The 25,944-nt window shown below is 41.7% G+C and overlaps 1 long non-coding RNA gene across 1 annotated transcript; it reads right to left on the bottom strand.

Annotated features, from left to right (window-relative positions):
* Positions 1-4,854: 4,854 nt before the first annotated feature.
* Positions 4,855-25,158, bottom strand: LOC125083509 (uncharacterized). Its single transcript, XR_007122291.1, has 4 exons — positions 25,081-25,158; positions 23,881-24,209; positions 23,575-23,783; positions 4,855-5,435 (listed from the first exon to the last, which is right to left on the bottom strand). It is a non-coding gene; the product is annotated as an uncharacterized LOC125083509 (long non-coding RNA).
* Between the last annotated feature and the right edge of the window lie 786 nt (positions 25,159-25,944).

Raw genomic sequence — 25,944 nt, 5'->3', positions numbered from 1 at the left:
CCCACCATCCCGCACCAAAGGGCTTGATGAAGCAAATGCCCAGAATGTTCCAGCTAGATGAGATCTGCTTCCGTAGAGACAAGAAAACACCTGCAGAAAAGAAAGCAACAGAGGATCAGAAGTTGCAAAACAGGCTTTGCTAACTAGATAAAACTGCACAATCCTTTAGCCAGCTCTTCTGCCCCCCAAACCACCCACCCCCATCAGTCTTCCCCAAACCCCCTCTGCAGTCATTGTCACCCAATCAGACCCAATCAGAGCACCCACTCGCTCTGCACCAAAGTCAAGCTGCTTCCAGAATCGACTAGAAGATGAAACTTTTTCCCTCCAGAGAAAAACAAAGCAGAGAGAAGGCGGGAAGTATTCTCCCACACTCAACGAAAGGGGGAAATGTCTGGATTTGACAACCTGGAGACAATTCAGGTATGTGCCACTGTGGTCAGTGGAATGTGTAAATGTCATTTCCCGTCTGCCTCTGAGGCTTAAATATCAAAACTGACACCACCTCATGGCTTGAGAGCCATTCCCTGCAAAATGACAACAAATAATTTTATCATAAACAAGTTAGCGCAAAAGTCCTCCTTTCTTAATTTAATTTCAGGAGAAAGGATGCTAATCCTTTAATTATGCAGTGCGTTGATCTGTCAAACCGACTCTCTCTGCACAAAAGTATTCTGCTATCAGAGAGCCTGCTGATAAGTATCTGCTCATAGAATTTATAGTGTTACAGAAAAATTCCCTTGTTTAAAAAAAAAAAGAGTGGAAAACTTAATCCTTTTAAGAAAGAAAGCACTCTACAGGCCTGGCCATCAGCTGCCTCCCCCTACCCTTGCGCCTGCGAAGGAGCCACAGACAAAGGCCAAGGGAACAGGGTCTCCATGCGAGTCAGCCTGCAGTGTATTTCCAAAAGATGTATTTCTGAAAGTGTGCTTGAGGACTTACTTGAATGGGAACAACAAAATCCCATCCAGTTGAGAAATCGTCTGCGTAACAGCCTCTTCTCCCCAAAGGTGTCTCCAACTTCAGGCACACCTGAAGAAGGAGCGCCTCGTGGTGAGGCTGATGTGGAGTGAGGACACGATATCAGCTCTGGGATGGGGCAGATGAGGTTCAGGGCAAGTGTGTGAGGACGCTGGCCCCGGAGGCCTGGCTGAGCCATGTGGGAGCTGTGTGATGTCGACCAAAGCTCAGATGGGACCCTGATGAAAGTCATCGTCCCAAAATAGTTACAGCAAACTTTACCTCTCAAGACTGCCGTTAGGATGAATGAGCTAGGACAGTGAAGGACTTAAGCAAGTCTTAGGTAAGTAAGTGATCACAGCAGCGTATTAGCTGATTGCCCCAGTGGATTGCGTTTAGGGGCACACAGAGACTAGCTGACCAATTTCAGCTCATTTACCCCAGCCCGCTTCCCATACTGCCAGGCTGCCCCAAGTCCTATGGGAAATCCAAACACAGCCAAGTCATTTGACTCAAACAATCTGCATATAGCCAAATACATTCTAAAACTAAAAAAATTTAAAAATAAATTTAAAAAAAAAGAATTTAACTTTCTGGTCACTTAATTTACAACAAAAGATCAAAGACCATATGCCATAGGGAAATGACTGTCTCTTTGATAAGTGGTGTTGGGAAATAGGACCATGACATGCAGAAGAATGAAACTGAACCACTATCCTACACCATACACAGATATTAACTCAAAATGGATTAAATCTAGTATGTAAAACCTAAAACAACAGAATTCCTAGAAGAAGACATAGGCTCCTTGACATCAGTCTTGGCCTTGACTCTTTGGATCTAACACCAAAAGCAGAGACACAAGAGCAAAAATTAACAAGCTTCCACACAGCAAAGTAACTCATCAACAGAATGTGAAGACAACTTCCTGAATGAGAGGAGGTTGGTATATGATATATATTTGCAAATCATATATCATCAGGGGTCAATATCCAAAATATATAAGGAACTCATATAACTGAATAGAGATAACAAACCAAAAAATCTGACTTAAACATGGGAAGAAGATCTGAAGACATTTTTCCAAAGAAGACACACAGATCCCAACAGGTACATGAAAAGAGGTTTAGTATCACCCATCATCAGGGAGACGCAGATCAAAACTACAATAAGATAGCACCACACAGCTATTAGGATGACTATTATCAAGAAGACAAGACACGGGGCACCTGGGTGGCTCAGTCAGTTACATGTCTGACTCTTGGTGTCGGCTCAGGTCATGATCTCAGGGTGGTGAGATCAAGGCCTGAGTCAGTTTCTGTGCTCTGCATAGAGTCTGCTTGTCCCTCTCCCTCTGCTCTTCCTCCTGCTCAGGCGCTCACATGCTCTCTTTCTCTCTAGTAAATAAATACATAAAATCTTTAAAAATAAATAAGTAAATTAGAAGAAGAAGAAAAAGAAGACAAGACATAGCAAGTGTTGGTGAGGATGTGGAGAAAAGGGAACCCTCATGCACTGCAGGTGGGAATGCAAACTGGTACACTGTGGAAAGCAATATGGAGGTTCCTCAAAAAATTAAAAATGGAATTGCCATAGATCCAACAATTCTACCCCACACACACACAAAATGAAAACACTAATTTGAAAAACTATATGCAGTCCCATGTTCACTGCAACATTATTTACAATAGCCAAGAAATGAAAACAAACTAAATGCTCATCATAGATAAATGAATAAAAAAATTCAGTGTCAATACATATATATGAATATTATTTATAATAAAAGTTCCCATCACAAGAAAAAAAGTCCTTGTATTGACTATATGTAAAGTCCTTTACTATGTCCTTTACTATGTGTCCTTTACTAAAGGACTTTACTCTGTGATAAAGACAAATGTTAACTAGACTTACTGTAGCAATCATTTTGCAATATATACAAATATCAGGTCATTAAGTCCTGCACCTAAAACTAATAAAATGTATGTTAATTATATCTCAATTTTTTTTTTAATTTGACAAATAAATAGGGCCAACCCTCCCCCCAAAGATTAATGTTTTCTGATACTAGAGCCAAAGATAGAATAAGGGCTCCACAAGAAAAGATGAAAGTAGCATTTCTTTTTTTTTTTAAGATTTTATTTATTCATTTGACAGAGAGAGAGATCACAAGTAGACAGAGAGGCAGGCAGAGACAGAGAGGGGGGAAGCAGGCTCCCCGCTGAGCAGAGAGCCTGATGCCTGCTCGATCCCAGGACCCTAAGATCATGACCTGAGCGGAAGGCAGAGGCTTTAACCCACTGAGCCACCCAGGTGCCCCTGAAGGTAGCATTTCAAATCAATGAGTAAAAGATAGCATTGGGAAATCTGGCTAGGCAAAAAAACAAAACAAAACAAAACAGCCTCCATAAAAGAAACATTGCTAAATTTGACTACTACAACAAGAAATTCAGTGTGGGGATACAGATCTATTTTATACAGGTTGATATATGTATAGATACACAGACATATCCTAAAACAATAGAAACAATCAGTAAAAATTTTTTTTAATTGTAACATACTGTAACAGACAGAAAATTTAAATAAAGAACACTCTTCACAGTAAGAAAAAGCTGGGTAATCCAATAGGGAAAAAATGTACAAAGAGGCTAAAGATATTATCCAAAGAAAAAGAAGCCCAAAGAGGCAGTTAATACATGAAAGTTCTCAAACTCACTCATAATAATGAAATTCATATGAAAACAGACATAAATTGCCATTTTTTTGCCTTCCTTGTAACAAAAGGAAGTTTAATTATATCCAGCCTTTGTCAGGGGGGGTGGAATGAGAGAATAAGGATAACCTTTATTGGAGAACACCATTTTGGCAGACCATTTGTGAATATCTATCAAAAAATTTCAAGATGCATACCCAGCGATTATGTTTCCAGAAAAGTATCTTTCCCACAGGTGTATAGAAATTGCAAGAACAAAGACACTGTTTGCAACAATGTTTGCTTGCAAGAAAGGGGAGTCCTAAGTGTCCATCATTAGGAGACCAGTCAAATAAGGTATGAAGTATTCACACGATAGAATAATGTGCTGCTATAAAAAGAACAAAAGACAGCTAACTATCGCTCTGGGAAAAAAGTCCATATTTTGTCAACTTACAAAAGCCTACTTTGCAGAAGAATATGATTCATTCAATTAACCCAAGTATCCATACGTATACATATCTTTCTACATACAGAGAAAAGTCATTACCGATAGGGCATGAGATTTAGATGTTGTGAAGGGGAAAGACTTCTAATTTCGTACTTAATTCCAATGTATATGCTGTGTGACATTTTTAACATGAGCTTCTATTACCTTTATAATATGAAATGGGAAAAAAATACATTGTCTAAATCTGTAAACACAAACTCCAACAAGAATAAATGAAGAACATTCTCAAAAACAAACCAGGTATCTCTGTGTTCCATCTTGACTTTGAAACTCTTTCAAAGTATAGTTGACCCTTGAACAATGTGGGTTCAAACTGCACAGGTCACTTAGACGTGGATTTTTCAATAAATACAGTATAGTACTATAAATGTGCTTTCTCTCTTTGATGACTTTGTTAATAACATTGTGGTTTTTTTTAGCTTACTTTATTGTAAGAATATAGTCTATAATACATATCACATACCAGATATGTGTTAATCAACTGTTTGTGTTCTTGGCAACGCTTCCAGTAGACAGGGGCTATTAGTAGGTAAGATTTTGGTGGAGGCAAGAGTTATCCTTGGCGATCGCCTAGGTGGCTCAGTCGGTTAAGCATCTGCCTTCCGCTCAGGTCATGATCCCGGGGTCCTGGGATCGAGCCCTGAGTCAGGCTCCCTGCTCTTCATGGAATCTGCTTCTTCCTCTCTCTCTGCCCTTCCTCCCAGCTTGTGCTCTCTTGCACATTCTGTTCTCTCTCTTTCTCTCTCTCTCTTGAATAAATACATGAAATCTTAAAAAAAAAAAAAAAGATTATCCATGGATTTATGGATTTTCAACCACACGAGGGGCCAGCTGTTTATGAATTTTTTACTCGGGGACCTGAAGCACATAAAAACCAGCTAGATACATTCTTGAAACCTCCAGGAATGTTTAAACATAAGTATATGCAGCCGGCAGTTTTTCTTCCTATTTTATTAATGTATTTATGAATACCTACCTCCAAGTCGTTGTGAGCAGAATTCAAGATTTATTAAAATGTGCATAAATAATTCTGTAAGATTAAAATAAGTGAGCAAGCCCAAACATAAGAAGATAGGGGCAGGAAAACTAAATGAAGTTAGAAATAGCATTAGTAGGGGGAAATGTATGCTACAGGACGTACCCTGGGATCTAACTAGCGTGAGTGTCCTAACATCTCCACAAAGAGAGAAACACACATTTCTGACTTCACAGCATCCACAAGACCAAGGCAAACCACTTACTTGGGAGGATTCCAGATATTCAGGCAGGTGAGGCCTGAAAGAAATTTCTCTCATGAGTCTTTATTAAAAAAAAAAAATTAGAAATGCACTGCTACATTAACAGGTTCTCCAGACAATCCTACAGAAATGAGTTTTCATAGAACAGTATCTATTTCGGTTATGGAAAATGGGGAAACGTGGGAGAAAGAAGATATCATTGCTCTCTACTTTCTAGTATGGGACCTTCATCAAAACAAGCAAACAAAAAACAGACATGAATGCGCCTATTTCATAATCATGACAAGCAATTTAGATCATGAAAATCACAAAGAATGCTAATGACAAAACACCGTGCGCCAAGCTGCTGTCCTCAGCACCTAGCAGAGTGTTTGGTATGTAGCAAGCATTCAACAGAAGCGTTAAAATAGATGAACTTGGACTTCATGCAGACGATCGAAAACAACCTGCTCTTCTGTTGTTTCCCATGATGCTTTCATCAACGAGAAACTGGACGGCAAAATGGGAAAAGACTTAACAGAAGCTTGGAATTTCTTTCAAAGCATACTCCTTCCTTTCTCTGCTTGCCCTCGGAGTTGGGAGGTGGGTACAGAACCATTAAAAGATAAGTTTTCTGGCATGAGACCAGGAATAGTTCAAAAGGTGTTATTGTACAACTGTCAGCTCACAGAACTGAGCTACACGACTCCCAGGAATGATATAGGAAACCTGTGATTTAATCAGCTGCAGACTCGTTACCCACAGTACCTACACAGAGAAGCCTCCATCCATCATGGTGTCAGGTACATATTTCATAAAGCGGGGGGTGGAGGAGAGGCCCCCGAAAGGGGGCAACACTTAGGAGTTAGGGCAAAAGTTGACAACAGGAGCTATGGTTTACCGCAGCACTTCTCCCTGGTCTGGGACTACGTGCTGATGGCAGGTGCGTGGCCTCTCACCTTCAAAAATAAAAAAGTAGGGGTACCTGGGCAGCTCAGTCAGTTAAGCATCTGACCTTGGCTCTAGTCATGATCCCAGAGTCCTGGGATGGAGCTCTGCATCAGGCGCCCTGCTCAACAGGGGAGTCTGCTTCTCCCTCTGCCCCTCTCCCCACCCACATGCTCTCTCTCTCTCAAATAAATAAATAAAAGCTTTTAAAAAATTAAGAATAAAAATTTAAAAATAGACCTACCCGCCTTTTGGTGGAACTCCCACAGACGACTGACATAAACTGACTTGCTGCCCTCTTTTCCGTCTCTGACCCCCAAATCGTTCTATGACAGTTGGATATCTGTTGCAAAGAACAAGTTTTGCATTCACTGCTGAACCTGGCACACCTTCCAAAACAGAGTGGATGCATCTGAACGAGAGGGATGGCTGAAGGGGAGAAGCAGGGCAAACCAGCAAGTACCCACAATGAACCAAACCTTCCCACCATCCTGGGAACGTGGAAGGATTACAGCAGCTCCTGTCCTGTCTTTGTAAAGCAGTCTGCTGAAGTGGCAGAGAAATAGAACTCCTGGTGCCCAGCTGGAGAAGCCAGGCTGTAGGTCCTCATGACCCCTTCTGACTTCACAGCATCCACAAGACCAAGGCTGTGGTCCGCAGCCCCCCAGGACTGTCCGAGCTGAGGGGGGGTGGACCGCACCTCGATCAGCCACGGGCTCACCTACTCCTCACTATCCTGCTTCTTTTCTCCTCAGCCAGACTACATGGCCACACTTTCCCTTTCCTTTGGATCTCCATCACCAGCCAAGAGTCCTGAATAAGTAGATGATCACCCTTAAATGCTTCCTGACCAATACAGTCCTGTCTGAGCAGCCGGATGAACACATCAGACCATGCCAGGCAGCCCAACTGAAATAGGAACTGATCGTATTTTTAGAGACACCTGCAGAACAAAATCTCACATTTTATTCTATCATCCAACCCAAAACCTTGGATCGAAAGGTCAAAGTCCCAAAATTCTGTCACCAAAGTAGGAAAGTATGCACCCAGGGAAATCAGAGGGGGCTGGAAAACGTAATAAAAATTAGCACGCTTTCCCCAGTAGATTAAACCCAGCATGGCTATTCCGTTATAGGTAGACAGAGGCCACTACCAAAGATGTTCTCTGAAATCAATCACACAAAGAATGAGGTGTCGGGCAGGGGCTGAGACCAAGAGAAGGCGGCGGGCAGTCTCAGGGCTCTTGCTACCAAATGGCGCCCTCCTCCCTTTACATCATACCTGAGAGAAATTCTCTTGCCAGGCCCCCAAGGAGTCCCCGCCACCAAACAAATGACAGATGCCCCAAGAAAGTTCCTTCTGCAAAGAGTATCTCTTGCTAGACATAAACACCTCCTTTCAAAGCCTGAAATTTATTAGCACTCAAATGATGTTTATGACCCTGCGGCTTGTGATCCTGTCATGGAGTCTATCAAGGAGGGAGACTGGATTAGCTCATGGATCCGGGCATTTATGGCTCTGAATTGAGCCACTGTTCAAAGAATGCTAAGGACAGATGGAATTGATCTACCCACAGGTGGATGAGTGCGGCTGGAGCAGGAAGGGTCCCGTGCTGGCAGAATGAACACCCAGGACCATGGAGAGGTCACAAAATAATAAAGTGGGAATTCTCACCGCAGCCAACAACCACCCAAAAGTCATAACTAACTACGAGAAGTGAGCTAACCTGGGAGGAAAAGCAACCAAATGTTGAGGAGGGATCACAGCCAGTGAGAAAAAGCAGCAAGAAACTTGCATTGAAATAAAAATCCAAAGATGGATAAATTTGAGTGGAATTCATTCCTCAAGGAACGTTCTGAGTTATCTATATACTAACACAAAAGGGCTGAATTTTTTATGTTGTGGTTTGGTTTGGTTTTGATTTTTTAAGTTTTAAAAACCTAGAGACGTATGCATTTTTAAAAGGCAGTTTCAACATCTGCAGACTTTACCAGAACACTTCAAGAGAAAATGAAAAGTTGGATAAACACTGAAGGTTACTCACTTGGTTAGGAGTTCAGGGAAAGAGAAAAATAGCAGAGAACCCACTGAAATGTATTGAAATTCTAAACCCCAGAAATACAGGTGGGGTAAAGAAATATTAGTCACCCTGGTGTTTTGTCATCTCCTATGGTAGCTCCTGATTTTTGTCAACTATTGTTCACGGTTACAGAACAAAACAAGGTGAGATTGGTAAAGAAGACATTTAAATTATAAACTTCAGTCTTTATCTTTGGGCCTTATCTCTAGATCAGGAGTAATTACATTGGGTTTTTTAGAAAGCCCTTTCTAAAAGAGACTTCTAGATTCATTTCCCAGGTAGAAAAGCTCTGAAAAAGCAAACCAAACCTGGCCAGCGTTTCAGAGCCTTAAGTCTCTTAAGAAATTAGACAACACCCTTCTTTACATGTAGTTGGATATTATTCAACAAATGATAAGCAAAAAACTGTGCTGTGTCTCAGGTAGGGTGAAAAAGACCAGAAGAGTCTAGTCCCTCCAGTTTCCAGGAGCTCACCCCTTATTACGAGGCAAGACATTTGCCCAAATAACTAAAACGCACACATACACAGAAGGCATAATGGAGGGCGCCTGGGTGGCTCAGTGGGTTAAAGCCTCTGCCTTCAGCTCAGGTCATGATCCCCAGGGTCCTGAGATTGAGTCCCATATCGGGCTCTCTGCTCAGTGGGGAGCCTGCTTCTCCATCTCTATCTGCCTGACTCTCTGCCTACTTGTGATCTCTGTCTGTCAAATAAATAAATAAAATCTTTGGGAAAAAAAAAGAAGGTATAATGGAGTAAATGTACTCACTATGTATTTATCTCGTTTTACACACTTACTGATGAGAAATCTGTATGATAACATAGATTGTGCATGCCTGTGAGTGTGTGTGTGTGTGTGTGTGTACGTGCACACTGCCTAAGATGTGTTGTCCCAGATTCCATGCAGGACTTCTCCTTAAGCAGCATGCGTGTCCTTCACTTAGCCTGCCCACTAGCGGTCCCCACTGTCGTGGATCCCAGAAAACCTGTCAGAGGTGGTTCCTCAATTCTTGAGCTATAATAAAGCACCATTTCTAAAAAATTTACTCATTCTGTGATTTTTTTTTTAAGATTTTATTTATTTATGTTTGAGAGAAAAAGCGAGGAGGGGGAGGGGCAGAGGGGGACAGAGAGGGACAAGCAGACTGCACTGAGTGCAGAGCCAGCCCCGGGGCTCAGTTTCATAATCCTGAGATCGTGACCTGAGCCAAACCCAAGTTTGGCCCCTCAACCAACCGGCAGAACCACCCAGGCACCCCTCACTCTCTGATTCTTATCTTCCCCCAGACTTACCCTATCCCCAACCAATGGGAAATGAATGAATGATATTTACAAAAAGGTTTCTCTTTACACTTTCCCTTACATATGTTTTCACCTTCAGAATTCCAGCAATATGAACAAGTACTACATCTGAATGTCATAGGATTAGGACAAGTGTCAAGATAGGCCCCACTCCTCATTTCCAGGTTGCCAATCTATATATCATTCTATATCAGCCATTTTCTCAGCTCTGCTTTACATTTTTTTAAAGATTTTATTTGTTTATTTGAGAGACAGAGCACAAGCAGGTGGAGGGGCAGAGGCAGAGGGAGAAGCAGACTTGCCACTGAACAGGGAGCCCAATGTGGGGCTCGATCCCAGAACCCTGAGATCATGACCTGGGCTGAAGGCAGAGGCTTAACCCACTGAGCCACCCAGGCGCCCCTGCTTTATATATTAAAACAGCATTCTGGGGGAAAAATTAACCATTATTATGAAAAATGATACCCTTTGAAATCTGGATTCTGTCAAATCTTTGGACAACAATGTAAATAGTTCAGGAGATGGAGGCCTGTGTGACTCAGTTGATCAAGCGTCCCCACTCTTGATTTCCACTTGGTTGGTGATCTCAGGGCTGTGGGATCGAGCTCCCCATCGGCTTGCTCTGAGCAGGGAGTCTGAGATTCCCTCTCCCTCCCCCTCTGCCTATCTCCTCCACCCCCAATTCTGTTAAAAAAAAAAAAAAGTTAAGGGAAAGAATGTTGCCTTTATAAACTAGGTAATTCGCCAGATTACCAGCAGGTCCTCGCTGAATGCCGACTGGGGCACATCCACATGAAAAGACATTCCCAGTCTTTGCCCTTAGACAGCTAATGAGCGTTATCTGTGTGGAGTCACTGAATGACCTCACAGTGGCCCCAGTTCCCTACTTCTCTGTCCTACTGGAGACCTGCTCTTGGTTTCTCAGAACAGTGCCACCCAGGGTAGGGGTGTGAGTGGAGCTGATGAAGGCAATGTCCTTTGGGGAGTCAGGATAACTCTGGGAGGAACCACAGTGTGCCCGCGGCAAAGCACTGAACCTATTTCTGTCTGAATTTCCCATTTGTAAAACAGGGTAATTATAACCTCCCTACCTTACATGGCTTTTGGGAAGCTTCATTGGTGTTTGTAAATCACTTCAGAGAGGAGAGTGATTGCTCTCTGCTGCGGCAGGTGAGAGATCTCTGGCCCAAGCCCTCCATCTGTCCCAGCGTTCCAGTGGTTCCATCTTAGGTGAGGGAGAAAACATAATGCCCTTCCTTCTCCTTCCTCCTATAAACATAGGCTATCCGAAGAGAAACCTAACAGCCCTTTTGCCCTAAAGTTCTGTGTTCTCAAGAGTTTCGTATGTTTTCATCATAACTCAGAAAGCATTAACATTTTTACATGCAAGAACTTAAAATGAACATCTTTGTAAAATTCCACAATAGGTGTGGAATTATCATCAATAATTATCACTGTGCAACAAAGCCACCCATGTTATGTGAGAGGGGGTATTTCTAAGAATTCAAAACTATACACATGCTCTCTCCTAATGGGTCTTACACCTAAACCAGTAAATCTTCTTTTAAAAGAAATAAAATTTAAAAGGAAAAAAAATTTTAAAGGAAAAAAACCACATTTTTAAGGTACAGATAAAATGCATGCATACACATGTAGAATGAACTTGATATATTCTTTTTTTTTTTTAAGATTTTTTATTTATTTATTTGTCAGAGAGAGAGAGGGAGAGAGAGCGAGCACAGGCAGACAGAATGGCAGGCAGAGGGAGAAGCAGGCTCCCTGATGAGCAAGGAGCCCGATGTGGGACTCGATCCCAGGACGCTGGGATTGACCTGAGCAGAAGGCAGCTGCTTAACCAACTGAGCCACCCAGGCGTCCCTGAACTTGATATATTCTTACATGTTTAAAACTACAGAAGTTGGGGACAGCTGGCTGGCTCAGTTGTAGAGCAAGGGACTCTTGATCTCAGGATCATGACTTTGAGCCCCACGTTGGACATAGAGCCTACTTTAAAAAAAAAAAAAAAAAAAGAGCTTACTTGGGGCACCTGTGTGGCTCAGTGGGTTAAGCCTCTACTTTCCGCTCAGTTCATGATCTCAGGGTCCTGGGATTGAGGCCCTCATTGGGCTCTCTGCTCAGTGGGGAGCCTGCTTCCCCCTCTCTCTGCCTGACTCTCTGCCTACTTGTAGATTTCTCTCTTTCAGTCAAATAAATAAATAAAATCTTATTTTTAAAAAAAAGCTCACTTTAAAAAAAAGGAGAAAGAAAAACAAAAAGAAATTTTTAAAAAAGCAAATGAGCACACTTTTTAAAAATACTCATTGGGATATTAAAAATGTCTCACAAGAATCACATTTTAAGAATGGGCTTTAATTTACTTTTAGGGCTTTTTTCAAAAACTTAAAAACACGAGATTTGTTTAAGTCAACTTTAGAAGTGATTTTTGACTTGGGGCACCTGAGTGGCTCAGTGGGTTAAGCCTCTGCCTTTGGATCAGGTCATGATCCCAGGGTCTGGGGATCGAGCCCCGAGTTGGACTCTCTGCTTAGCAGGAAGCCTGCTTTCTCCTCTCTCTCTCTCTGCCTGTCTCTCTGCCTACTTGTGATCTCTCTTGTCAAATAAATAAATAAGAAGTCATTTTGACTTAAATGATAACATCAGTAGGGTACTAGCTACATAAATTATGGTAAATCCAAAGTGTGGGCATGGCGGGGATGAAATTTTAGATATATTTTTAACTAAAAAAAAAAAAAACAAATTTAGGGGCACCTGGGTGCTCAGTCATTAAGCATCTGCCTTCGGCTCAGGTCATCATCCCAGGGTCCTGGGATCAAGCCCGGAATCAGGCTCCCTGCTCTGCGGGAAGCCTGCTTCTCCCTCTGCCACTCTCCCTGCTTGTGTTCCCTCTCTCACTGTGTCTCTCTCTGTGAAATAAATAAATAAAATATTAAAAATATATATATGGGGCACCTGGGTGGCTCAGTCGGTTGAGCATCTGCCTTTGGCTCAGGTCATGATCCCAGGGTCCTGATATTAAGCTCCCAGTTGGACTCCCTTCTCAGTGGGGAGCCTGCTTCTCCCTCTCCCTCTGCTTCTCCTCACCCTGCTTGTGCTCGCTCGCTCTCTCTCTGTCAAATAAATAAAATCTTTAAATAAATAAAATACAGACTAGCCCTTTCACAAGTTCTCATTCGTGTTTAAAAACAGATAGATGATAATAGATGGATAAATAGACAGACAGAAATGGGATATATGTGTGTGTGCATATGCGTAACATATACTAGTAGATGATCTCTAGAAGAATACAGGGAAAATGGTAACAGTGTTTACTTCCAGAAAAAAAAGGATGAAATGACTTAGATTAAAGGCTGTAGGAGAGTCTTCACACTTACATGTACTCTAAGTTTGTTTAATATTTTTTGTTGTAAGAATGTACCTCTTTTTAATTTAAAAAATCTGCTACATCAGTATATTTTGCTATTAATTTGGCATCCCATGGTATTTTATCTTTAAAACAACTGTTTTATAGTGTATACTATTAAGAAAAATTGCCAACTACACACACACAAAAAAAAAAACCTAGTGTCATTATATTTCAAAATTACCTTTCTTACAGAGTATATGGAAAATCTCCAAGCCTTCTGCTATACTGTACTATGAACCTAAAATTGCTCTAAAAAATAAAGTCAAGTAAAAAAAAAAAGTTGCCTTCCTACTATAGGAAGAATATGCTGTGACATAGCCAGATAAGCTCAAGTGAATCACAAGACTGTTTGGCATAAAAAGATATTGATGAATAGGTAAAAATTTATCCTCTACTGTAATGTGAGCACTCCTATGGAATCACTTCATACTCCTCCCCTGCAATTAATCTCCCTGTGGGTAAGGGAAAAGCCTTATGCATCTAATTCCCCCACACACCAGAGTCTAGCTCAACCCCTAGCAAATAGTAGGTGTTCAAAAATCATTTATCAACTGAAAAAATAAACTGAGGCACTCTGATATCTTGCTTATTCTAATGAAATAGATTTCTTTAATGTGACACTTTTAAAAACCTTTACTAACTAATTGCACATTATACATTCAATGTGGTAAATACAATCCACAGCTTTTCCCAGGCCAGCTTTACCATGAAAAACAAATTTTCCCCACTAAGTCCTTTGTAGTACTAGGAGTAATAAAATGTAGACAGCTAACATTGGAAAATATTGCTCTGGCTTTTAATTTATATCTCACTATTTTTTTAAAACTCAAGGTTAGGGGTTCATGTGGGTGGCTCAGTCGGTTGAGCGTCCAACTTCTGGTTTCGGGTCAGGTCGTGATCTCAGGATGGTGAGATAGAGCCCCACATCGGGCTCCACCCTCAGTGGGGAGTCTGCTTGTCCCTCTTCCTCCTCCCACTTGTGCTCTCCCTCTTCCTCCTCCCACTTGTGCTCTCCCTCTTCCTCCTCCCACTTGTGCTCTCCCTCTTCCTCCTCCCACTTGTGCTCTCCCTCTCTCCAAGAAAGAAAGAAAGAAAGAAAGAAAGAAAGAAAGAAAGACAAACTCAAGGTTGGTAGAGACTGTTAGCACTCACAGAATATTTGTGGGCTCCCTGCAGCACTCATACTGGTCTGTTGTTGGGTCTGGGCCACATGATTGCATCTGGCACCTGGGACTGTGAGGAAGTGATGTGCCATCTCCATTCCAAGGCACTCAAGAGTCAGTGGGTCACCTTCATCTTTTTCTTCCTTGGCTAGGACAACTCCGGAAGTCAAGGGTGAGAGGATGACCTCATGAGTTAAAGGGAATCCTCAACTCACCAGATGTGGGAGACTCCATGTCACATATCAGAGTTTCTGATTAGCGAGAAATATATTTTTGTTGTGCTTAGCCACTGAGATTTCAGAGTGATTCGTTACAACAGCATAACCTAGCCCATCCTGAAAAAATATATTCATCATCATGGCATTCCTTCAGATAAACATAGGAATGAATGCCTACGAAGTGATATTTGAGGCATCTTATAATATATATATATATATATATATATAAAATATATAATAATAAAATAATAAATGTATGGTAAAACTGCCAAGGGAAAAATTAAACGAAATACATAGACTGAGGGATGAAGAGCCTCTGTTAGTTGACGGAGAAATGGTGAGTCTGGGTGGTTTGTCATTGCAACCATAGTAGTCACTTCAGAAATTGTCAGAAGTAAGCTGAAGTGCAAAGAATGCAAATTTACCCAAAGTAACTGTATTTTGCTGTGTCTGGATTACACCATTTTTTCCCAAAGACCAGGCATTTTCTGAGTAAGACTGGGAAGTGGTATGTCCAGAAATATTTCTGCACTCCTGTTACATCTATACAGAATTCTTGGCATAAAAAAAAAAAAACTATAAATCTAAAGGGAACACTGTGAGTGGTCTAATATTTACCAGAAATTGTCACTAGACCTCTTCAGTTAGTGCTCTTATGCTTTTGTCATAATTAGGCAGGGTGTCTATGAATTTTCTGGATGAGGGTTACTTTAATGATCAGTGTGCATAAGAGATTTGTAACATCCATACATCCATTTGTAACATCCATCCAAAGAAATAGTCATGGGAGACAAAAGTCCACTGGAGTCATGTACTCTGATTCAACATCTATAACTGCCTTGTGATATTATGGCAAATGGGGAAAGACAAATGTTGGGGGGATAATGAGAGGTTCTCAGTGTCCCACCTCTCTGAATCCCAAGGATCTCTTTAAAGCTCAGCAGAATTTCAACGATCCCAGTGATCCAAAAGAGTCTGGAATTCTAACACCAGCTGTTGGACAAACCCCAAGTCATGGGAAAACAAAATCTTGCATTAATTTTCTGTCCAGGGCTCTACGCAGAGCCACGACTCTGCTTGGCAGAATACCCACTAGCACATAATGGAGCGCTCCTCCCTCCCCCCTCCGGCTCCCTTCCTACTGGGGCCAAAAGTGTTTTTAAAGAATTGTTTTGGAAAGGCTGTTCCCAGGTTCACTGTGTACTGGGCAGGGATTAACCTCAAGTTTCTAGAACGCTGGGACTCTTCATGGAAGCCGCAATGACAGTCCAATTTAAAATCTGGAGTTCTGGGCAGAAAACCATAAACTCTGTCTAGGCACTTGATCCGCCAGGGCCTGCTTTTGAAAGATGACCCCTCCGAGACCCAAGTGAAGGTTGGAATGCCCTCTTGCAGCCTAGCTCTTCTGGCTGAACCTCGCAGGAGCTGAGACCAGTCTGGCCCAAAGCGAGCTCTGGATACTTGCATTCCCTCTCATGATCTTCATGTTCAGCTCACCAGTAACTTATTCCACAATGAGTTAATGCCCATGGAAGCAGCCAACCAGATTCTCTTCACACCAGTTCATGAACTGTCTCTTAACCCTTGATAACCATTAGCTTGCCTCTGTGGTTTTTTTCATTCTTTGAAAAAAATAAACAAAATTTATCAAAAAATAACCCTTTTCATCCTTCAAAAATTTTTTCAAGTCACAAAAATATTTTAAAAAATTTAAGTAGCTATTTCTTCCAAACTTCTACAAGATGCATGAAGAGAAGTATATACAACATGTTAACGTTCATCCTTCATGACATCATCTGGGCACATACACGTGTTTGCAGTGTATGCACAGTCAGAAAGCCCATGCACATATGTACAGCTGGGTAGAGGGATGGGTTCCTTGACAATTGCTGGGAGAGCTTTTGTTTTACAAACTAAGATAATACTATTCCCATCACTTCTAATACTTTCTTTTTTTTGCTGTATAGTAATTGTCTCTACAATTCAGTAGAACAAGTTCTAACGCCTCATTCTTATTTCTTATTTAGGCATATGTGCATACACACGTTAATTTTGCATAAATGGAATTATGTCATATTTGACAGAGATCTGCGTAGTGCCATCCTTTTTTTTTCTTTTTCGCTTGCCCCCAGTTCCGTAACTTTAGTTACTCAGTATCCCTAAAGCTATTGTCTTTATTTTCCTCTATACTTGTATCATCATAAACACACACACGTATACACATGTGGAACTTCTTGGCCCATGTTTATTGTACAAGCTGGATCATTTTGTACAGATTTCTCTGCATCCCTTATCTGCTTATTCTATAATAATTTGGCAACTGTGGTAGCTCTAATACCTTATTTTTAATGCCTAAAAATATACCTTGGTGAAGTGATACTGGTTACTTTATCAGCTTTTCCCCTCCAGCTCTTTATTTCTAGCTTGTATGTTTGCTTGTGATTTTGCTTTTTCCTTTACTAACCATGCTTCAATAAGTATCCTTGTAAATATAACTTTCCATACTGATGCTTTAATTTCTTCCTTTTTTTTCCTTCTTTCTTTCTTTCTTTCTCTGTTTTTTAAGAGAGAGAGAGTGCACACACACGCAATGGGGAGGGATAGAAAGAGAGAATCTTCAGCAGACTCCACACTCAGGGCTGAGCCTCACACAGGGCTCAATCTCATGACCTTGAGATCATAACCTGAGCTGAAATCAAGAGTCAGACACTTAACCAACTGAGTCAACCAGGCCCCCCAGTGCTTTAATTTCCAAGGAATATAGTCCCAAGAGCAGACCGCTAGTTTGAAAATTGTGTATTTTAAATTTTAATAGATTGTTTTAATGGCTGAGTTCATTAGATGTTGCACAGTTTTTCCATAAACACAGCATTAATTCAGCTTGCTACTATTCAGCATGCCCTAGGTATTCCAGTCTTTTAAATTTTGCCAGTGGTATTTCACTGTTATGTGCTTCTGTATTTTCCAGTGGATTTGGGCATCTTTTCATAACTATTTAATCCCATTGATTCGTTCACTTATAGAGTGCCATTATTTTTACTGCAGTGGTTGTCTTTTCCTATGTTGCCTCCTAAGTGACACACCTACAAGCTGAACAGAAGATCAGTGGAATTCACAGCCAAGGTTAAGAATAACTGCCAGGTGACTATCATTAAAACATTGTATTATATTATTTCAGAGATGCCAAGAGAATAGATCCTAAAAGTTCTTATCACAAGAGAAAATTCATTAACTATGTGTGGTGATGGATGTTAACTAGTCTTATTGTGGTGATCATTTCACAATATACACATATCTCAAATAATTATGTAGACCAACTAAAACTAAGATAATTGTTACATGTCAATTATACCTCAGGAAAGAAAGAGAGAAAGAAAGAAAGAAAGAAAGAAAGAAAGAAAGAAAGAAAGAAAGAAAGAGCAGGCAAATAACTGGAAGGATACTGTACAAGGAAAAGAACTAAGAATTGAGAATTGCAGTCAATTTTGCCAAAAGGTCAGTGATAACTAGAAAGGAGCTCTACTTTGCACATAGATCTGAGGGGAGGCATTAGGACACTGTCTCTCTTCTCAGTGGGGTATAAAGCCTATTCTCCCAAGTTCCCAAGTGCTGAGTTGACTAAATTGTGGAGGCAGTGTGGTGGGAGCAAAGAAGACAAAAAACAAAGAAAGGATGGAAAGGGAAGTAGCATGTGGTCAGTGCCTGCCTTGGGCCAGTAACTGGAAGAGGCATTTTATAGACATGTTCTCATTTATTCCTTGCAATGAACCCATGAGATGAGCTAAACCATCATCTCTATGGAGTCTCAGAGATATCAAGAAACTTGTCTTACATCATCCATTTGGTGAGGGATGAACCTAGGAGTCTAGTGCAGGTCTGTCTCCCTCCCATCTATGCTCTTCCTCAGCCAAAGGGGAGATGCTAGTGGGAGCCTGGGTCACATGTCATGTCCCACGCAGAAGAGTCAGGTAGATGCAAGGTTCCATCACCACCCTTCTGGGAAGCCTTGTTTATAGCTTTAAGTTCTGTAGACAATTAGAAAATCTTCATTCTTATAGTCAATACTACCCTCATGTGGTCAGTGAACTCTAATTTGGCATTTCAGTTACACACAGAGTTTTCAATCTTCAGTAATTATTAAGACTCTCTTGTGAACATTACACTACGTGAGATAAATCAGACAGAGAAAGACAAATACTGTACACATGGAATCTAAACTTGTAAAAAGAGAGGATGGTGGTTACTAGGGCCTGGGGTGGGGGGTAACTGGGGAGATGTTGTTTAAGGGTACAAACTCACAACCAGTAGATCAATAAGTTCTGGAGATCTAATGTACAGCAGAGTGACTATAGCAATAATACTGTATGATAAACCTCAAAGTTGGTAAGAGACTAGGTCTTAACCGTTCTCATCCCCTCCCCCCGTCAAAAAAATGATAATTATGTGATGGGATAGAGGTTCTAGCTTTTAGTTAACGCTAATCATATTGTAATACACAAATTATCAAATCAACATGTTGTACACCTTAAACTTGCCTTAAGCAATGTCATATGTCAATTATATCTCAATTTTTATTTTTTTATTTTTTTTAAGATTTTATTTATTTATTTGACAGAGATCACAAGTAGGCAGAGAGGCAGGCAGAGAGAGAGAGAGAGGAGGAAGCAGGCTCCCTGCCGAGCAGGGAGCCCGATGCAGGGCTCGATCCCAGGACCCCGGGATCATGACATGACCTGAAGGCAGAGGCTCTAACCCACTGAGCCACCCAGGTGCCCCATATCTCAATTTTTTAAAAAAGACTCTTATAAATCAATCTTCTTTAGGGTAGGTGGTTTTAAAATCACCAAGATGAATAAACTAAAAACAGATATTCATAGTGCCACAAACTGAGTACCTCAGTTTCTGAAGAGCTGATGATTACAACCAAACTTATCATTTATCAATTAGCTTTACCCAATATGTTCTTGTAATGAGAGACAGCTTTGTGGAGAAAACAAATGTCAGGCATCTAACCAAAGAACTGTCCTTGGAATAACAGCTTCAGATAGAAATTTAGATATACCATGTCTATTAAGAGGAATTCCAGGGAATTCTGGAAGGGGTTCCTGGGTAGAGATTGTTATTTTCTTAATTTACAACTTAGCAATTACCCCACCAATCAGGTCCCATTGGTCTTGTCTCCTTACTAATTCAGACTTTCCCATCGCAGAAATCCACAAAAATGTCATCCTGACATGAACTCACCTTGTGCAAAATTAATTCTCCTTCTAGAGCTCCAGAAAATAACCTTAATATATAAATCATCTTGGATTTTTCCATGAAGTAATTGTGCAAAATAGAGACCATGACTCATAACATGGAAGTTATCGGCAGTGGGCTAGAGAAGGCACAAACAGCTCCTCCAGCTGTCTGAAAGGCTCTAAAGGGTGGACATGCAGTCGAAACATTCACATTGACTTCTCATTTTACTGTCAAGCCTTATTACGTAAGGGTGATTTGTGTTCCACACTAATTAGCTAAGAGCTTTGGACATTAATCCACTGCCCAACAAGCAGCCTCTGCAATGAGGTAGTTTTTGAAAAAGACCAGCTCTGGTTTAATTGCCATGGGATCTCCTGGAGTACGGAGATGGGCATAACCTGCTCCTGAGTGCCAGTGGAGACATTCATACTTTACACTTTTACACAGAGCTCTCTCCCCCTGGCTCCCTGTGCACCTCGTGGGCTCATCACTTGAAATCAGTGTCCATTGAAGAAAGTGGGAAATATCACATGGAGAATTTCAGTGGAAAGGAAGTTGCCTATATCCGGTAAGAGTCCCGTATCCAGAATATATAAAGAATGCTTCGACTCAACAAGGCAACTAGCCCAATTACAAAGCCTATGAGATTTCCTTTTGAAGGGATGAAAATGTTCTAAAATTGACCGGTTGCACATAGGATGAAATGTTCTAAAATTGATGGTTGCACATATCTGCATATGCTGAAAACCTTATGCTTTAACAAAGCTATTTTTAAAGGAAGTAGAAAGGAATCTGTGACTATGGGAAACACTCACTGACTGCCACAGGCAGAAGGAAATGGCAGGGAGTTGCAGGAAGAATGAGGCCAGATGTGGAGAACCCATGGTCTCATCCAATGGCAGGTATATCAGATGAGTGGTCTAAGATTCACACAGCTGTCATGGTAGCATCTGAGCCTCTTCCCCCATTTAGTTACTCAACAAATGTTTGTCAAACACCTCCCATGTGCCAAGTCATGTTCTAAGAAACTGGGATACAGCCATGAGCAATTGTTTAAAAGAAACAGAGAAAAAGGTTAAGGAAGTTTACTGCAGCATCATTGTCCTCTCAAAAACTGGAAATAATTTGACAATCCACAGGGAAATGACCATGACAGAATTTTGTGCCTCCATGCATTGATTTGATATTATCATAGAAATCTGTATCAGTGGATCTGTTATTATGTTGAACCATCTGAAATAGCCAATTTTGTAGGTCAAAATGGTCAAACATTGGCAACTTCATATATTACTGTGTTAAAAAGATACATTGCAGTTATGTTCAGTTGTAACAAGTGTCCCACGCTGGTGACGGGGATGTCGCTAAGGGGGTGCTTCAGCATATGTGGAAGCAAGGATTATATGGGTAACCTCTACTTTCTACTCAGTTTTGTTGTCATCCTAAGACTGTTCTAAAAAATAAAGTCCAGGAAATTGTAAAAATAAAAAATTGCACATTAATTTCTATAATAGTATGTGCATCTATATTTGCATCATTTTTCGCTAAGATAGGGGAAAGTACAGAGGAATAAACACCTGGCTGTTACTATTGCCTACTCTAGGAGGGAGAGGAACGGGTGTACACTCTGGTGTGATTGCGTGTGCGTGCACACTTGCGTGTGTGTGTTGGGGGAAGTGACTATTAACTTTTCTTTATATATATTTACGTTGTTTCATTTGTGACAATAATTATGTGTTACTTTCATAATTCATAGCATAACTGAAAATTATAAATAAGAAAGAGCATTAGGGAGGCGTCTGTGAAAACTGAATCCATGATCCAGATTCAGGAGCCTTCTCTTCTAGTTTAATTTCATGCACCACAGACTGTCTAGACGTGAACACCCACCATCTGCTACGGAAGTTTCGTGAAAATGGGAATTAGCTGTGGATCTGGACCTGTCTCCATAGCTGCTCACAAGAAAACACAATAAAAATAGTTTCGTAGCACTTGTGATAAGACTGCCGTACCAAGATGGATCACTTGACATCATTAAATCAAGTGCCCTTTGTGTGGGTTTCTGAAGACAAAGAAGTCCAGGGGTATTTTATGTGCAACATGAAATATGAGATAAGAAATCAGCAGAGATAAGATTTCAGTACCTTGGTGTGTGAGCTGGATTCCACTTATCCCGTCTAACTCCTAAACCAAATCCCAAACATTTGTGTCAAGTCTGGAAGAGACTTAAAGCAGAGACTGTTTGTTTGGTCTTTTTTTAATGAATTTACTTTATGTATGGTCCTTCTTCTGGGGGCCCAAGACTGTGAGCAGTATCAAAACGGAAAAGGCAGGGGCGCCTGTGTGGCTCAGTGGGTTAAAGCCTCTGCCTTCGGCTCAGGTCATGGTCTCACGGTCCTGGGATGGAGCCCCACATTTGGCTCTCTGCTCAGCAGGGAGCCTGCTTCTCCCTCTCCTTCTGCCTGCCTCTCTGCCTGCTGGTGATATCTCTCTCTCTGTCTGTCAAATAAATAAATAAAATCTTTTTTAAAATAATAAAATTTTAAAACCGTGAAAGGCAGTGTGGGTTCATGATGAAAGCACGGTCTCTGCCTACAGAATGCCTGAGTTCAAGCTTCAGCTAGTCTAGCACTTACTACTGACTTGGGCAACTCGTGTGAGACTAATTTCCCTGTCTATAAGCTGGGGGTGACAATGAAAAGCACCTCTAGGGTCTGTTAGGAAGATCCGATGTGCTGATATAGGCAAAGCATTTAAAACTCTGCCTGGCATTCAACCATAGACGTGTGTGTGTCTTACAAACTGTCCACGGCTTTGGCGTGTTGTCCAAAAACTGGGTATAATGCCCTGTCTTTTCTCAGCCACTCATACACAGGGTCTGATTGCCTCCTGCCTGCCAGGCACTGTGCTGGGCATTCAGAATAATAGATAAGTGAATGAATGAATCTCACAACCTCTGGGCTGAATGGTTCACCACACATTTCAAAATGTGCAGACAATAACCTTTTAATCACTCTCTCTTTTCAAAGCAGAGGTCAAACAAGCTGTTACAATTACTGAATTAGTGGTGACAGGGTACACAAACTAGGGATAGGACAGCACCAGCTGGGTCCCCGAGGAGGAATGCCACTCGTGTGAGTGTGACGACAGGGCTTGACGCCCCAGCTCGGCATTATTTGTGGTGTACTATCACTGATTGAGGCTAGATCCCTAACTGGAGCAAACATGTGATCCTGTTACGTGATGAGTTTGGGGAGTTAGGGTAATGCCTGGTCGAATTTAGAGCTCTGTGCCTACACGCGACCGTGCAGATTCATACAGGCCAGGCCAGAGAGAAAGCAGAGCTGATTCAGCAAGAACTAGAAAATGGGTCTAACACAACATACTAAACCCTGTGCCTCTCCTCCTACATCTTTTCCCCATGGACTTCATGAGGCAGGAGGAGAATTCTTCAGGCCATGTGGTTTCTGATCTCAATGCCTTTTGATAGGTAAACAAAGGAAGAGATGACCATGGAAATGCCCACTGGCCCCTGGAAACATACGTCATCAGGAGCATTTTTGTGGCTCAATGATTTCCCCAAATCAGTGAGGCCAAACATGTTAGTTTTTGAAGCTTTCTGTGGTTTTGATGAGACCGGGCAACAGGGCAAGCAAGCCCCATACAGTTAGATACTCACACGGACCCAAAAGCACTCATGGTCATTCTGTTCATTTATTTATTAACTCTGCTGTTAAAGATCTTTCTGGGTGCCTGACACTAGGCTAAAAGCTGGGATCACACAGATTCTTTTTTTTAATTCAGAGGAAAAAAAAACGGTACGAACCTCAGAAGTTGATAAACTTTCCGTCAGAGAAGAAAACTTCCAGCAAAAGAAATATACAATGTGGTGTTGCTTTCATGTGGAGAACCTTCAGCCTCCTACGTCATTATGTCTGCTGACCGCAGCTCGAGGGCTAGTTTCTCAGGAGCTGGTGCAAAGTGGAAGGCTTGAGAAGCTAGTCATTACTTAAGTCATCTTTCCCATCATTGTTCCTGAAGGAACACCAGTCAGAATTATGCTGAGAAAGGTTCCTTAAAAGTGAAACAGAAAACAGAAATGTCACTCCAATTGAAAATAAACAGTTGCTACCTGGAAACGTGGTCATGGCCATGTGAGTCTTTCTGTGGTTCACAAGGCAAAGGACAGATTTAAGAAACACCTTTCCATCAGACAGCCCCTCCCAGCTGGTCTCTATCTGCTCCCCTGGGGGCTGCCCCCATGAGTAAATCTTCCCCTCTAAAGACACTCTTGTATACGTCAGCCTCCTTCTGGCCTCAGCTGCATATGGTCACAGCACAACTATAAAATCTTTCCAGCAGCAGGAATATACTGACCAATGGATAAATCATATGTGCAGTAAAAATTCTTGGTGTCTCAATTCAGAAGCCACAGCAGAGGGGGTCATGCTTGCTGCTCAGCTGTTGGTAGAAAACGTTTCTTCAATCAGATAATCCTCCCATGAGCGAATTCCCAACTGTTCACTCGCCCCCGCCCCCCAAAATGATTAATATATAAACAACCAAGAAATGAAATAATGGCAGCCAATTTTTAAAAATTCATTCAAATGTTAACTCCACTGGAATTAAATTTTTTTTTCATTTCACTCAAAAGGTAGAAATTAAAATCGCGTTTGTTTGACGACTTCAAGGATCTACTCCTTGAGTTGCCCCAGAAAGATGAAACTGTGGGAACTGGGTCACGAAAGAAAAACTAATTCATGCCGGTTACTAGACTCTGTTGGAGGAGACAGGAGGGAGTCTCTTTTTCAACACAAGATAATTTCATTTTTACAGTTGCCTTGTGAAAACAACTGATAATAGATAAAATGGCCTAAATCTGTCAGTTCTCTGTGGCTTATCTAGATTCCCACCCCAGCAAGCCTCCCACCCTTCCCAGACCTAACTGGGCATTATCCGCAGCTCTAAGTAGCGATCAAGAGCCTTGTAGGACCTGCCCGGCCCAGCAAGCTCCGTGGGGCACAAGACACAGGCTCAAGAGAGGAACCCTGTTCCTCCCCAGAGTTTTCCACTGACTTTAACTAAAATAGGGACATTCTCAGTCTTGATTCTCCCCCACTCCATCTTAGGGTGCTGAAAGGGTGTTTTTCAAGCCGTTGGACACAAGAGTCCATTTTCTCCAACTCCTTCCTGAGCCATCTCTGTGACCCCCACCACCGGGAAGACACGTCCCCAGACCGCCCCGAGGGCTTCTCATCTGAAGTTCAGGGCTGTTTGCAGATCTCGGTGTGCCTGATAGGAGCTGCAGATGGCCTTGTCCACACCTTCTCACCCAAGACTGCAGGGGGTATGGAAGCAGGAGAGCTGTTGGTTTCCTCTTCCCAGACGTCCATGTAGGGGCCCACCTATTTATAGGTGTGTGGTCAGCCCCAAAGAAATAACAAGTGGTGTTAGTGGTTTTATTCCTCTTATTCATAAAGGTTGGGAGCAAGTACTCACAAAGGAATTTAACACACTCAGGAAGAAGAGGCACACAACTGAGAAGTGTGCCTACCCGCAACCTCTATCTCTGCCCTAAACATGCCTTTTTAGGGAACTCTATGGCTACAAGAATGCAATGGTGCAGGGTGACCACGTGACGGGATGCCTGACCTAATCTATTCATTGAGCAAACACTGACTATGCATCTGCAATATGGCAGATCTCCCATGCTGACTTTTCCAGCTCTCAGTTTTCTCACCAAATCATGGAAGAGTCTGATTCCCAAGTATGAAGCAATAACAGAGCCAGGGATGACACAAAGTTGTGCAGGTTGTCTACTGCACAAGGGCACCCAACCATAGAAGTAAGCAGGAACTGAAATGAAGCCCATGACCCTTTTGCCAAGCCAGGCACCTGTGGAGCTGCATTGGACCAAAGGGTGCCCCTTTCCCAAAAGCACACAAAAAAGGCATTTTCTAGTCAAACAGAGGTCCTGTGCAGGAGAAATGACATATGGTCAGATATCAACAGGCCGATGTACCCTACAACTAGCTCTATCAATGACAGATGACATAAGAACGGATGAATTTCTTAATCTGTCCTTGCCTCAGCCTGCCCATCTGTCAAATGGGGACAATAATGTTTCTCGATGTTTAAGCCTTGTTTTAGGAGCAGACTCAGCTCACTAGAAAGTTCTCCCAGAATGTAATGTTTG

The sequence above is a fragment of the Lutra lutra genome, chromosome 13 (genome assembly GCF_902655055.1).
Source record: "Lutra lutra chromosome 13, mLutLut1.2, whole genome shotgun sequence".
NCBI classification, from domain to species: domain Eukaryota; kingdom Metazoa; phylum Chordata; class Mammalia; order Carnivora; family Mustelidae; genus Lutra; species Lutra lutra.
Note: the sequence above shows the minus strand (reverse complement) of the source record. Positions and strands in the feature narration are given on the sequence as shown.